The sequence below is a fragment of the Taudactylus pleione genome, unplaced genomic scaffold (genome assembly GCF_031769625.1).
Source record: "Taudactylus pleione unplaced genomic scaffold, aTauple2 ptg000179l, whole genome shotgun sequence".
In the NCBI taxonomy this organism is placed as follows: domain Eukaryota; kingdom Metazoa; phylum Chordata; class Amphibia; order Anura; family Myobatrachidae; genus Taudactylus; species Taudactylus pleione.
In genome coordinates this window covers 19674717-19690000 of record NW_028284581.1, presented here as the reverse complement: position 1 = coordinate 19690000, position 15284 = coordinate 19674717, and positions in this window count along the sequence as shown.

The window sequence follows — 15284 nt, the reverse complement described above, 5'->3', positions numbered from 1 at the left end:
GCACAGTGGCCTCCATCATCCGTAATTGGAAGAAGTGCGGAACCACCAGGACTCTTCCTAGAGTTGGCCGGCCATCTAAACTTAGCAATCGAGGTAGAAGGGCCCTAGTCAGGGAGGTGACCAAGAACCCGATGGTCACTCTGTCAGAGCTACAGCATTCCTCTGTGGAGAGAGGAGAACCTTCCAGAAGGACAACCATCTCTGCAGCAATCCACCAATTAGGCCTTTATATTAGAGTGGCCAGTCAGAAGCCACTCCTTAGTAAAAAATACATGGCAGACCACCTGGAGTTTGCCAAAATGCACCTGCAGGACTCTCTGATCTGATGAGACAAAGATTGAACTCTTTGGTGTGAATGCCAGGTGTTATGTTTGGAGCAAACCAAGCACCGCTCATAACCAGGCCAATACCATCCCTACAGTGAAGCATGGTGATGGCAGCATCATAATGCAGGGATGTTTTTCAGTGGCAGGAACTGGGAGACTAGTCAAGATAGAGGGAAAGATGAAAGCAGCAATGTACAGAGACATCCTTGATGAAAACCTACTCCACAGTGATCTTGACCTCAGACTGGGGCGACAGTTCATCTTTCAGCAGTAAAATGACCATAAGCACACAGCCAAGATATCAAAGGAGTGGTTTCAGGACAACTCTGTGAATGTTCTTGAGTGGCCCAGTCAAAGCCCAGACTTGAATCCAATTGAATATCTCTGGAGAGATCTGAAAATGGCTGTGCACCGACGCTTCCCGTCCAACCTGATGGAGCTTGAGAGGTGCTGCAAAGAGGAATGGGCAAAACTGCCCAAAAATAGGTGTGCCAAGCTTATGGCATCATATTCAAAAATACTTGAGGCTGTAATTGCTGCCAAAGGTGCTTCAACAAAGTATTGAGCAAAGGTGGTGAATACTTATGTGCGTGTGATTTCTTAGTTGTTTTTTTTATTAAATTTGCAAAAATCTCAAAAACACTTTTTACACATTGTCATAATGGGGTATTGTGTGTATAATTTTGAAGACAAAAATGAATTTATTCAATTTTGGAATAAGGCTGTAACATAACAAAATGTGGAAAAAATGAAGTGTTGTGAATACTTTCCGGAAGCACTGTATTATGTTGGCAATGATCTATCATATGCAACTTATAGATATACTTTAGTAAATGTGTACTTGGTTTGTCCTGAAGTTCATTCAACTGATTATGATGTGATGATCAGGGGCATAACTAGGTATTTGAAGGCCCCATTGCAAAAGTGTATAAGGGACTCTATTTACCACCTATGGTAGTTATGCCCATGTTGTTGGTATAATGGAAAGAGCCATGACCACAGGCTGGAATTATTACATTTTCCAATGAAATTAATACATGTATTGAATGTATATTTGTGTTCAGCTTTGCCAGTGAAATAGTAGAGAAAAAGTGCAAAAATGTGGAATTAATCAACAAAGGATAATCCTTAAATATACCCCATGCACTAGTGTCACAAGAACAAAAAGAACCCCAAGTAAACAATGTATTGTACCAAGAGAGGTGTAACATTACACTGATTTGTAACAAAGTAAAAGCTAGATTCCATATGATAGGCCACAGTAAATTGCTAATTGTTTCTATTTTGAGTAGGATCCTTTAAAGACATGAACAATTATGATTTACAAAAAATGAAAACCTGTATGACTATGGAATCTATAGTTTGGTTTGATTTTGAACACATGAAAACTGCAGTGCCAATCCATACTCCAGTTAGGCACCCCTGTCTAATTACCAGTCAGTAATGTCTAATTACAGTACTTTTATTAACCTGTGTACTTTTATCCCAATATATTTTATAATTCAGTGCTCTATATATCATATGTGCCTAATCTCTCAGTGAATTGAGTCACTGTGGCCCTAGCAACAGGGCCACAATTATAGGATTCCCTTGCCATGCCCCTACACCTTGAGTCCGTTCCGGTTTCTTCCATAGTGGAAAAGGAAAATGCTGGCAAATATGTTTGATTCCCCACATGATACTTTAGTCACTGTTGCCATTGACAAAGGTGATTTTGAAGAGGTATTCTAAAGTTTCCCTAGTATTAATCAGTAGAATCAAGACTCTACCTCCCATTAACATGGACATTACACTAAATAGCAATGTTAGCAGTTCAAGCTAAGCAATGGAGTGCACAATTGGTAATAAGCAGTACTGGTGCTCAACAGTATCTTAATGTAAATCATAAATCATCATCAACATGAATAAAATCTTAGTAAAAAGAAAAAAAGGTCAGCAATTAAAAGCTATAAAAATATTTCCATAATGTTATGCTTCGTAACACAAGTATTATTGAAAATGTGTCTCTTTATTAAACTTGTAACATTACGGGTTGAGTTTCATGTACAAACGACTCCAATGAAGTAATTATAGTTATTTGATTACTACTGTAAACAGGGATTAAAATAAATGTAAATGATAAACATATTCATTGCATACGATGAGTCATCAGTGCTTGAGACAAAACTGTGCTCAGTTAGAAGAGTTTTGCATTGTCGTGCCTAAGGCTTAAGTGTTTTAATTCATACATGTTTCAATTCTGACATATTACATATTGCTGCATCATAACACCTTGCTTAATTACTTTAGAATGTTTTAGCAATTAAAAAATATTCCAAGGGAAGCTGCATTATTCATAGTTATGTGGAAACAGTGTTGTGGGAATATGCAAGTATTTAAATCAAATTAGGTTTGTTATATACTGTAGCAATTCAAAGAAGCTGGAGCATTATTAAATAATTTTACTTTGTTTCTGGAATCAACCAATAAAAACCTTTATTTTGGATTTTTAAGAAAAAACATCAAAAGTGAACAAAGATCAAACACAGAAGGTCTGATTCTGAGTCCCATTCATATATGAACATGGCTGGATCTTTTGAGAACTGCTCATGCGTGGTAGGTGACATACACAATTTAGAGCCGTTACCAGTGATTCTAAATTGGATGCTTCTTATTTGGTTTTCACCAGTGGCTTAATAAGTGTTTGCTGTGTGGTAACAGGGTGACAACAGGGTGTTATGAGCCTGTAGCCAGAGTTGTGACATATGGATTGTGCTTGCCATTTTCAGACAAAGATTTAACGCCAAACATGGGGTAAGTGTAAGTGCCATTACCACTGATGATGTTCGATCTTGCAGCCGGAGGACTGGGGGCGGTGTGCTTATATGCGCCTGAATATTGGCGGACAGTCATATAGGATTTATGCTCACCTTAGGCATCTAGAATTGTGACAGCTTTATGAACAACTCAGTATCAAGCTCAAATTTTCCATTTGTAACAACTATTATTTATGTATATATAACAGTAAAAGCTTTTAAATCACACAAACCTGAAAATAAGATTTAGTGAAAATAATTTCATAGTGATATAATGATTGTTAAATTGCTTTTCTTCATATATGTGAACAGTCATTTCAGGGCCTCACTACAAAATGCCACAAATCATACATATATGCATATATGAATAGGGGGTAGGGCCTAAATGAAGCAATTAGCATAAAGTTTCATCACTAGGCTCCACCCCCTCTCTTCACAGACCATGATTCCAGATATTATACTTGCTAGGAGTACCTAATCTTCCAGGAGCCCGGAGGACTACCTGAAAAATAGGAAGTGTTCCTCAGGTTCCGGGAGAGGACTGTAAGCATGTATGGTATGCGAGATTCTAGGAACATGTGATCTATGTTGTATTTACCTACAAGATTGAAGAGTAATGATGTCACTAAATACCACAATGCATTGAGCTTTCCCTCATTTCAGATGACAATAATTTACTCAGTCTCTAAATGTGGGTAACTAAAGAACATTGATAATGTAAGATAGTGAGCTATAAAAGTTTGAACATTATTTTCCATTCAATGTGCAAATGTCTGACTCTATGACCATCACAACTTGGCAGCAACTTTAAAACTTATGCTGAAATTGCAGTAGAACATATCACACCATCAAATATCATAGATCTTATACAAAGTGCATGTCATATCCCTAACATCCACTGTTAGTGTGTTCTGAGGACTGAATTTGTGAAGCACTGATCTAATGCATTGATTTTATCATATATTATATATTTCTTTGGCAAAATTGCTGTATTTATAATTGACCTGTAAATGTTCACCAATTTCTCAGTTTACTGGAGCTCATTTGTCTGGTCACACAGCAAAGAATATGTGGATAACTTGGGTCTTCCAATGACCTCAGGATGTGTAAGACGGTACAGCAGGTAAGTTTTGTGTTGGGAAGAGGCTCTGAAATGTGTCCCAAGGTGAAAATACTGTGGATGTCATTTGCTGTGATAGAATACCCATTTAAAAGTCTTTACTATTCATAAGGGTAAATTTACTAAGCTTCGAGTTTGTGTGAGTTTAGGCATGTTTTTCATCTCGCAAATTTACTAAAGACAAACTCGAGCAAGTTTGTAAGTGAGTTCTGTCTTTTCACTGTTAAAACTCATGTGAGATTGCAAACTCAAAAAAACTCACCATTGGCCAAATTAGGAAGTACTTTAAATGAAAAAGATGCAACTCGTAAATTAACTAAGAATCGAGTTTCCAATCTCATGTGAGATTGTAGCAAACTCACTGTGAAATAGAAATTTTAAACACTCACCTCCTGGGCTGCGAGTTTGGCAGAAACATACACAGATCATTGTGATTTGTGTATGTTTCTACCTGTATACCTAATTTAAAGTGTTTTTTGTTTTAAAAAAATTATGTAGGGTCCCCCCCAAAAGCCTAACCAGCCCCGGACTTGCCAGCCAGTCCTGGATCCTAAAATTATTTGGAACAAAATGAATAAGGTTCCACTGTAATTTAAGAACAGCACCAGACCTAGTTTTAAATATAGGGAGAAAAAAATGGCATGAGTTTCCCTGTATAATTAAAACTAGGGGTTTGAACCGGCCACTTTTCGTGTTTTGGTTTTGGATCTGGATTGGTTTTGCAAAAACCACCCTTCCATGTTTTGAGTTCTGGGTTTTGTGTTTTGGATCAGTATTTTTTTTTTAAAAAGCATAAAAACAGCTAAAATCACAGAATTTGTGGGGTTTTCTGCTCCTATGCTATTTTTAACCTCAATAACATTAATTTCCACTAATTTCCAATGTATTCTGAACACCTCACACCTCACAATATTGTTTTTAGTCCAACAGGTTGCAACAAGGTTGCTGGATGACTATGCTAAGCGACACAAGCAGGCGGCACAAACATGTGGCCCATTTAGGAGTGACACTGCAGTGGCAGACCGGATGGCAGTTTGAAAAACTAGGCCCCAAACAGTACATAATGCAAAGAAAAAAAAGAGGTGCAAGATGGAATTGTCCTTGGGCCCACCAACCTACCCTTATGTTGTATAAACAGGACATGCACACTTTAACAAACTAATAATTTTAGCGCCAGGGTGTGCCACACGACTGTTGCTAAAATTATTGGTTTGTTTGGGCCCCCACAGAACAAGCTGGCAATTAATCTGTCCCTGCACAAACTGGCTCTAAGGAGGCAAGATGTCATCCTCATCCTCCTCATCCACCGATTCCTTACCCTCTTCAGTGTTGTGTACATCCTCATCCTCACAGAGTATTAATTTGTCCCTGATGGAATCCACCACCACAGGTCCCTCTGTATGTTCTGGAGGCTGGTCTCCCTGGAAGAATTGATAATTCATTTTGATGAACATCATCTTCTCCACATTTTGTGGAAGCAACCTCCTACGCCTTTTGCTGACAAGGTTCCCGGCTACACTAAACACTCTCTCGGAGTACACATACCGGAGGGGGGGCAACTTAGGTAAAATAGAGCCAGTTTGTACAGGGGCCTCCAAATTGCCTCTTTTTCCTGCCAGTACAAGTACGGACTGTCTGACATGTCTACTTGGATGCTGTCACCGATGTAATCCTCCACCATTCTGTCAATGGTGACAGTATCATATGCAGTAACAGTAGACATGTCAGAAATTGTTGCCAGGTCCTTCAGTCTGGACAAGATGTCCAAACTTGGTCCTGCCTGCCCTGCATAACAGCCAGCAGGTTGCTTAGGATACCTAAGTTGTTTCCTGGCAGCCCCAGTTGCGGGAGAAAAGGAGCTGTTGATGTGTCACATTCCACTTCAGCTGACAGTGTTTTCACCAGCAGGTCTTTGCACCTCTGCAGGCTTGTGTCAGCCAGAAAGAGAGACACCATATAGGCTTTAAACCTAGGATCAAGCACGGTGGCCAAAATGTAGTGGTCTGATTTCAACAGATTGACCACCCTCGAATTCTGGCACAGCAAATGAAGGGCTTCATCCACAAGTACCACATGCCGAGCAGAATTGCTCTGTCTTAGCTCCTCCCTCACTTTCTCCAGCTGCTTCTGCAAAAGCCTGATGAGGGGATGACCTGACTCAAGCTGGCAGTGTCTGAACTGACTTCACGTGTGGCAAGTTCGAAGGGCTGGAGAACCTTGCACAACACAGAAATCATTCTCCACTGCGCTTGAGTCAGCACAGATGGTGTAATGGTTAGCGTTACTGCCTCACAGCACTGAGGTCGTGGGTTCGATTCCCACCACGGCCCTAACTGTGTGGAGTTTGTATATTCTCCCTGTGCTTGCGTGGGTTTCCTCCGGGTACTCCGGTTTCCTCCCACACTCCAAAAATATACTGGTAGGTTAATTGGCTCCAAAACCTAAAAAAATTAACCCTAGTGTGTATGTGTGTGAGCATGGGAACATAGATTGTAAGCTCCACTGGGGCAGGGACTGATGTGAAAGGCCAAATATTCTCTGTAAAGCGCTGCGAATATGTGTGCGCTATATAAATAACTGGTAATAATAATAATAATAATAATAATAATACCCCCTCCTTTGCCTATGTCATAGGTGGATGTATAGGCTTGAATAGCCATTTGCTACACCTCCATCCTCTGAAGCATATAGAGGGTTGAGTTCCACCGCGTCACAACCTCTTGCTTCAATTTTTTGAGCCACCCAAAGCATATCCTACATGTCCTTGTTGTGTTTCTGAAAATTCTGCACCACCAAATTTATTGTGTGAGCAAAACATGGGACATGCTGGAATTTGCCCAGATGTAATGCCTGCACAATATTGGTGGCATTGTCAGATATCACAAAACCCCTTGAGAGTCTTAGTGGGGTAAGCCATTGGGCGATGATTTCCCTCTGTTTCTCTAAGAGGTTGTCGGTGGTGTGCCTCTTACTGAAACCGGTGATATACAGCATAGCCTGCCTTGGAACGGGCTGGCGTTTCTGAGCTGCTGCTACTGGTGATGCTGCTGTTCCACTTGTCCACATGTCCATGGTTAAGTAGACATTGTGTACAACCGCATTTTTTAGGACACTGAGGACACTTTTTCTGATGTCTCTGTACATTCTTGGTATCGCCTGCCTAGTGAAGTGGAATCTAGATGGGATTTGGAACAGGGGACATACTACCTCCATCAATTGTCTAAATCCCACTGCACTAATGGTGGATACCGGACGCACATCTAACACCAACATAGCAGTCAAGGCCTCAGTTATCCGCTTTGCTTCAGGATGACTGCTGTTGTATTTCATCCTCCTCGCTAAGGACTGTTGGAGGGTCAATTGCTAAGTAAAAGTGTTCCTATTTCCTCTCTGGGATGATGAATGACTCCCAGCAGCAACAGCAGCAGTGGCAGCAGTAGGTGTAGCAATGAAGGATCCTCCGGAGGAATCCCAGATAGGAGAGGAGTCAGTCATGCCAGTGACATGGCCTGCAGGACTACTTCTGATCCTGACTAAGGAGGAAATTGATGAGGAGGGAGTTGATGGTGTGGTTTGCAGGCGACTGGATACAACAGGACAAAGGGATTTAGGTGTCCCTGGACTGCTTACGGTCTTCGCCAAAGTTTCTGAACTTGACAGTAACTTTTTATGAACATGCTGCAGGTACCGTATAAGGGAGGATGTTCCTAGGTGGTTAACGTCCCTACCCCTACTTATTTCACCTTTACATATGGTAAATATGGCAAGACAGTTGTTGTCTACAAAAAAAATAAAAAATTCTTCTTTTCTGTGTTTGTGAATTGTGTGTGCAGTAGCCAAATGTGCATCAACAAAGGAGCAGCGTCAAGCATGCGCCTGTGTCATAAGTAAAGGGCTGGCTGGCTCGTCTGTTAAAGGGTGGTGTAACCCCCCCAAAAAATAAAAAATTCTTATTTTCTGTGTTTGTGAATTGTGTGCGCTGTAGCCACATGTGCATCAACAAAGGAACAGCGTCAAGCACGTGCCTGTGTCATAAGTCTGTTAAAGGGTGCTGTAACTCCCAAAGTGCACTCCAAAAAAATAAAAAAATATTTATTTCTGTGTTTGTGAATTGTGTTACACCACCCTTTAAAAGATAAGCCAGACAGCCCTTTACTTATGACACAGGCGCACGCTTGGCGCTGCTCCTTTGTTAATGCAACCCACAGCCCACAAAATTCACAAACACAGAAAAGAAGAATTTGTAATTTTTTTTGGAGTGCACTTTGGGGGTTACACGAAACTTTAACAGACAAGCCAGCCGGCCCTTTACTTATGACACAGGTGCATGCTTGGCGCTATTTTGTTGATGAACGTGCGACTACAGCAAAAACAATTCACAAACACAGAAAAAAATATTTTTTTATTTATTTTGGAGTGCACTTTGGGGGTTACAGCACCCTTTAACAGACAAGCCAGTCGGCCCTTGATTTATGACACAGGTGCACGCTTGGCGGAACTTTGTTGATGAACATCCGGCTAGAGCGCACACAATTCACAAATACAGTATCAATAATTTTTTTATTTATTTTGGAGTGCGCTTTGGGGGTTACACCACTCTTTAACAGACAAGCCAGCCGGCCCTTTACTTATGACACAGGCACACGTTTGGCGCTGCTCCTTTGTTGATGCACGTGTGGCTACTGCACACACAATTCACAAACACAGAAAAGAAGAATTTTTTTTTTTTGGAGTGCACTTTGGGGGTTACACCACCCTTTAAGAGATGAGCCAGCCAGCACATTACTTATGACACAGGGGCACCCTTGGCGCTGCTCCTTTGTTAATGCACGTGCGGCTACAGCCCACATAATTCACAAACACAGAAAAAAATATTTTTTTATTTATTTTGAAGTGCGCTTTGGGGGTTACACCAGCCTTTAACAGACAAGCCAGCCGGCCCTTTACTTATGACGCAGGTGCACGCTTGGCGCTACTTTGCTGATGAACGTGCGGCTACAGTGCACACAATTCACAAACACAGAAAAAATTAATTGTTTTTTTGCATTTGGGGGGAGCACCCCTGATGGACAGATCACCCCCTGGACAACAGTACAGCATCCCTTTAGTACTACAGCCTTTATGGGACACTGCACAACACAGCCCAGCCAGCCCCTATAGACTTTGGAGTGGACACAGCCCCTATGGACAACTGACTGTACAACACAGCCCAGCCAGCCCCTATGGACAACAGCAGAACAACACAGCCCAGCCAGCCCCTATGGACAACAGCAGCACAACACAGCCCAGCCAGCCCCTATGGACTTTTGGATTAGTGGACACAGCCCCTATGGACAACAGCAGCACAGCACAATACAACACAGCCCAGCCAGCCCTAATTCCCACCCTCCCTCTTCACTGTCCACAGCTGGAGTGAAAAATGGTGCCGACCTTTTATAGAATCCAAAACCCGCGAGATCCGACAGCAGGATGATGACGTTTTGCCTCGATTTCAGATCCGAGTTAGGCAGGAAAACCCGAGCCTGACTCGGATCCAACTTGGATCGAGGGGGCTCGGGGGGCTTTGGATTCCATAAATCCGAACCCACTCATCCCTAATTAAAACCAGCTCCAGACACTTTCTAGTGGGGGACTAATGCCAAAGACAGGGGAGCCCTTTCACCGGGCCCCCCAGCCACAGCATCATCCCTAACCACTAGTCAGTCCAGGCCATTGATCCCTGGGGAGTTGGGGACCCCTCCAATAAAGTGGTCCACCTCTCCAGGGCACCCTTGTCCTAGGCTGATAGCCCGGGGCTATCCCGGGCACCCTAGGGCGGTGGGTGCCGGATTGATAGTGTCAGTGTGTTAGTGTAAATAAATGGTTACATATTGTCTTTAGTTGTGGAACTACACATACCAGCAAGCCTCCCCTGCATGCTGGTATTTGGAGAACCACAAATACCAGCATGCAGAGCATTATGGGCCTGCTGGTACTTGTAGTTCCGCAACCAAAGCAATACAAAAAAAAACACAACATATACCGTGAAAGTAACATTTTATTATAACATACATCCACACTCACACTCACTATCACACATACTCTCCTAGTATTCGAAATAATCCATAGGGGTACCTATAAAAAAAATCCATAATCACATCACCTATGCGCAGTTCACATCCTCTACTCCAAGTAGGCATCCATGGGGTCAAAACAAAAAAATGGGTGCTCCCGAATCCAATATGGACTGAGTAAAGATATGTGTTTCCACACGTGTGCCTCGTCATTGATAGAGCCGCCAGCCAATCAGCGGGCATCACCGTCAGAGCAGCTCGCTGATTGGCTGTGTGTGGTCAGCTTGTCTCCCACATAGACTTCAATGGATAGAATTCTCCATTGAAGTCTATGGTGAGAATCGCTACATTGTATCATTGATGTAACCACAAGGTTCACCTCAATTATCCTTGTGGTTACAGCAGTAGATACAATGTCGCAGTTCCCACCATATACTTCAATGGAGAATTCTCCCCTTTGAAGTCTATGGGGAGACAGGCTGATTGCACACAGCCAATCTGTGAGCTGCTCCGACGGAGATGCACACTGATTGGCTGGTGGCTCCTTCAATGACGGGGCACACGCGTGCCCCGGTCATTCTCGCGTAGTAAAGGTATGTGGAAACACATATCTTTACTCAGTCCGGCTTGGATTCGGGAGCACCCATTTTTTTGTTTTAACCCCAAGGATGCCTATTTGGAGAAGTGAACTACGCATAGGTGAGGTGAGTATGGATTATTTTTTATAGGTACCCCTATGGATTTCTTCGGATACTAGGTGAGTATGTGTGAGTGTGAGTGTGCATGTATGTTATAATAAAATGTTACTTTCGCGGTGTATGTTGTGTCTTTTTTGTATTGCTTTGGCTGCGGAACTAAAAGTACCAGTGGGCCTGTAATGCCCCGCATGCTGGTATTTGTGGTTCTCCAAATACCAGCATGCAGGGGAGGCTTGCTGGTATGCATAGTTCCACAGCTAAAGACAATATTTAACCATTTATTTTACATTACACACTAACACTATCAACCTGGCACCCACCACCCTAGGTTGCCAGGGACAGGGGTGCCCTGGAGAGGGGGACACCTTTATAGGAGGGTTCCCCAACTCCTCATGGATCCCTGGCCTGGGCTGACTAGTGGTCAGGGCTGATGCTGTGGCTGGGGGGCCCGGTGAAAGGGCACCCCTGGCTGTGGCATCAGTCCCCTGCTAGAAAGGGTCTGGAGCTGGTTTTAAATATACGGGGAACCTCATGCCATTTTTTTTCTCCCTATATTTAAACCAGGTCTGGCCCTGCTGCCTGGTGCTGGTTCTTAAATTACGGTGGAACCCTACTCATTTTGTTCCCCATAATTTTAGGAACCAGGAGTGGCTGGCAAATGCGGGGCTGGTTATGCTTTTGGGGGAGGGACCCTATGTCATTTTTTATCTAACATTTAACACTTTTTTTACAGGTTCAATACACAAGCAGCCTTCACATATTTCACTGATATTTGCAGGCTGCTTGCTTGGGTGAGTTTTGCAGAGAGAAAACACTGCAATCTTGGGTGAGTAATCTCATCTAAACTCTCATCTAAACTCTCCTTAAACTCTCCTCTAACTTTTCCTTTAAACTCGCAATTTGGGCGAAAAAACTCGATCTGCTTCACCATCGAAAAACTCACTTTCAGCTGAACGCACTTCTTAGTAAATTTGCACGTTTTAAAAGGGAAAACTCTCGAGTTTTGATAAAGCAAAGTGAGTTTAAAAACTAAAAAACTCGACCAAACTCAATTCTTAGTAAATTTACCCCATAGACTCTGGTTGCATCTCTGCCTCACATATACCAAGGCAAAGATACAAAACTAATATTAAGGCACCACCATCTTTTCTCTATTCAGTATTGGGTTCCTACATTTAGGTGTCATAATTAATTTCCAAAAATATTTTTAGGAACACTTGTAACACTTAATTTGATCGGTACACTGCTTGTGACATTTAAACCGGAGTACATTTCCAAAATAGTAAAAGGCTGTCATGCAGCAAGCAGGTAATTAGTTATACAGGCCAAAATCAGGACCAAGTTGTCAAAAATAGGAGCACATTTGTCAGGCAAAGGAGAGTTTGTGAACAGACAAATAGTCAATAGCAAAATTCCTACACAGGGAGATTTGTAACATGGCACAATTAAACTTTACAATGAGGTTTTATATTACAAGTACATTCTTGTGATTTATACTAGCTAACAATGCAGAATATAGGTGGAGGCTAACTGAAACACATTGTTTGCAGATTAAGAGCAGTTTTGGCAGCACACTTGAGGTGCGTACACACTGGGCGATTAAAGTGGACGACTGAACGATAACGATATTGTTATCGTTCAGTCATCCACTTTATCATCCATTTTTAACATTAAAACGATAAACGATAACGACGACGCGTATTCCCTCGGGTCGTTCATCATTATCGTTCATCGAGTATACATGCAGACCAACCTGACGATGTCATCAGGTTGCTGCATGATGGGGAATGGGGGAGAGAGCATGGCGCTGAACGATATCATTAATGATATCATTCAGCGGGTGTGCTCAATGTCATGAACGACATTGAGCACACCCTGCTGGGGACACACTAGACGATATCGCTCAGGAAGCATATCATCTAGTGTGTACGCTCCTTTAGGGCCTGATTCAACAGTTCCTGATTGCAGATTCACTATTATCTGGAATCTGCACATAAACCAAACCCGTTATGCACATGTGCAGAATGAGTACTGAAAAATCGCATGCAGGTCTCCCGTATGCCTCTGCCTAACAGGCAGAAGCATTTGTATTGCAGTCATGGTTTGCGTTCCTGGAAACGTAGGTGTGTCACCCATGTTTTCTGGGAGTGGAAAGGCAGGATCTGCGTATATGGATGCAGAACTCCTTGCCTTGCAGGCTTACAGGACCTGTCCAGGTTGTGGTATGCTTCAGCTACCGCAGCCTGACAAAAGGAGCAACCATCGCGACTGGTTGCAAGGATTATCCCAGGCTGCGTCCTCAGTCACAGCGCTAGGACGCAGATGTAGCAAGAAGGTGTCAGACACCTCCTGCTGCATTTGCATTTTTTCAGGATGGAATGCAAAGCTACTTGTGTACAGCTTTGCAATTCTGTCCTCTGCTGAATCAGGGCCTGATTCAGAGCCGGACACTATTTGCGCTCGCTCATTCAGAAAAAGGGGCTGGCTATTTAAATTGAGCGTCCGCTCTTTGCGGTCTGTTGACGCCTCTATGTCTGAGTGAGTGAACGAAACATGCGCTCGCTATTTTGTAAAGACGCCCCCTGGCCGCTCGCATCCTACATCATCTCCGCTATTTATTAGATTAATCGAGTACATCAAAAGGCGTCTGAACTGCTCGCAGTGCTTGTGGTTGGATTTTCCTACTGCAATCATGCGAACAGTTCAGGCTAAGAAACAACAAGGTGACGTGGCCGATGACGCTGCTTTGTTAATTATGCACACCCTTAAAACGCCCGTTTTGACCGTTTGGCATGCCTGCGTTCGGATCTCCACTCCACGTTTTCAAGCACCTTCCCCTGTTACCACCCACAAACGCCTCATCCTGTCACTCAAATTAGCAGGCACTCGCTATTTTGCGAACACACGATTTCCAACCGCACTGACTGTTTGGCGCATGCGCATTACAATCCATACGCATGCGCAGATGTGCGAACATTGCTCGGAGCGAACGAGCGGCCGCTTACGAGCGACTCTGAATCAGGCCCTCAGGCCCTTAGAACACAAATTACTTTTCGGTGTTATCTCATGTGCTAAAACATTGTGGAATGAGCAGATGTGGTGATCACAGTATCGTCATCATCATTTTTTTTTTATAATGACTAACAAAAATCTGCAGCACCAGTCAGTATGTATAATAATGTTACGGTCTCTGGCTATAACTTTATGGTAGCTATTAGAGTCCAGATAGACAGGAAGTAGATGTCAGAACTGGAGTTCCTAAGAAGGCCGGTGGTGGAACAAATGATGTGGGGAGAGATGAGAATCTGGTTGTTGCGGTCTTTAAGAACCGATAATGCGGCTAATGCCGATGGTGCGGCCACTGGGCCGATGGTGTGGCTAATGAGCTGATGAAAGTGGCCAATGGGCCGATGTTGCGGCCGGTGAGTCGATGTTGTGACCAGTGGGTCGATGTTGCATCCAATGGGCCGATGATGCGGGTAATAAGCCAATGATGAAGGCCAACGGGCCTAAGTTGCGGCTGGTGAGCCGATGTTGTGACCAGTGGGTCGATGTTGCGGCCAATGGGCCGATGATGTGGCTAACAAGCCGAAGATGAAGGTCAACTAGCCTAAGTTGCGGCTGGTGAGCCGATGTTGTGACCAGTCGGTTGATGTTGTGGCCAATGGGCTGATGAGGTGGCTAATAAGCCAATGATGAAGGCCAATGGGCCTAAGTTGCGGCTGGTGAGCCGATGCTGTGACCAGTCGGTTGATGTTGCGGCCAATGGGCCGATGATGTGGCTAATCAGCCGATGATGACTGCCATTGGACCGATGGTACGGCTGATGGTGCTGGAAAGCATTGGGTGCTGCAGCTTGAGGAGCCGATGACAGCACGAGGATGCAGGAGCTGTAATGATAGACCATGTCCTGGAGGTGCTGCTGGTACTGTGGCAGCTGAGTGCCGATGATGCAACCGGGTTCAGACGGAGGCTGGAATAGCAGCGCTGCAGGTGTTGCCGAGAGAGTCGGTCAGGAAGCTGAGTACACCCTTAGTGTCAGCCGACAGCAGACAACAGCTTGTGTTACAGCTAAAAGAGCTGGAGACAGCACAATGGCGGCTGAGAGGAAGTGTGTCCTGGAGCGGCCAAGCAGTCGGAGGAGACATGGAGGACTTGTAGCAAGTAAGTAATGCTGACCATGCAGCAGAGCTGAGCACTGAAGTAAACACTATAGCAAGCGAGGCAGCAAAAGTTCCGTGAGTTTAAATAGAGGAAGGACTTATCAGGTGACATGGGAGGAACCCAGGCCA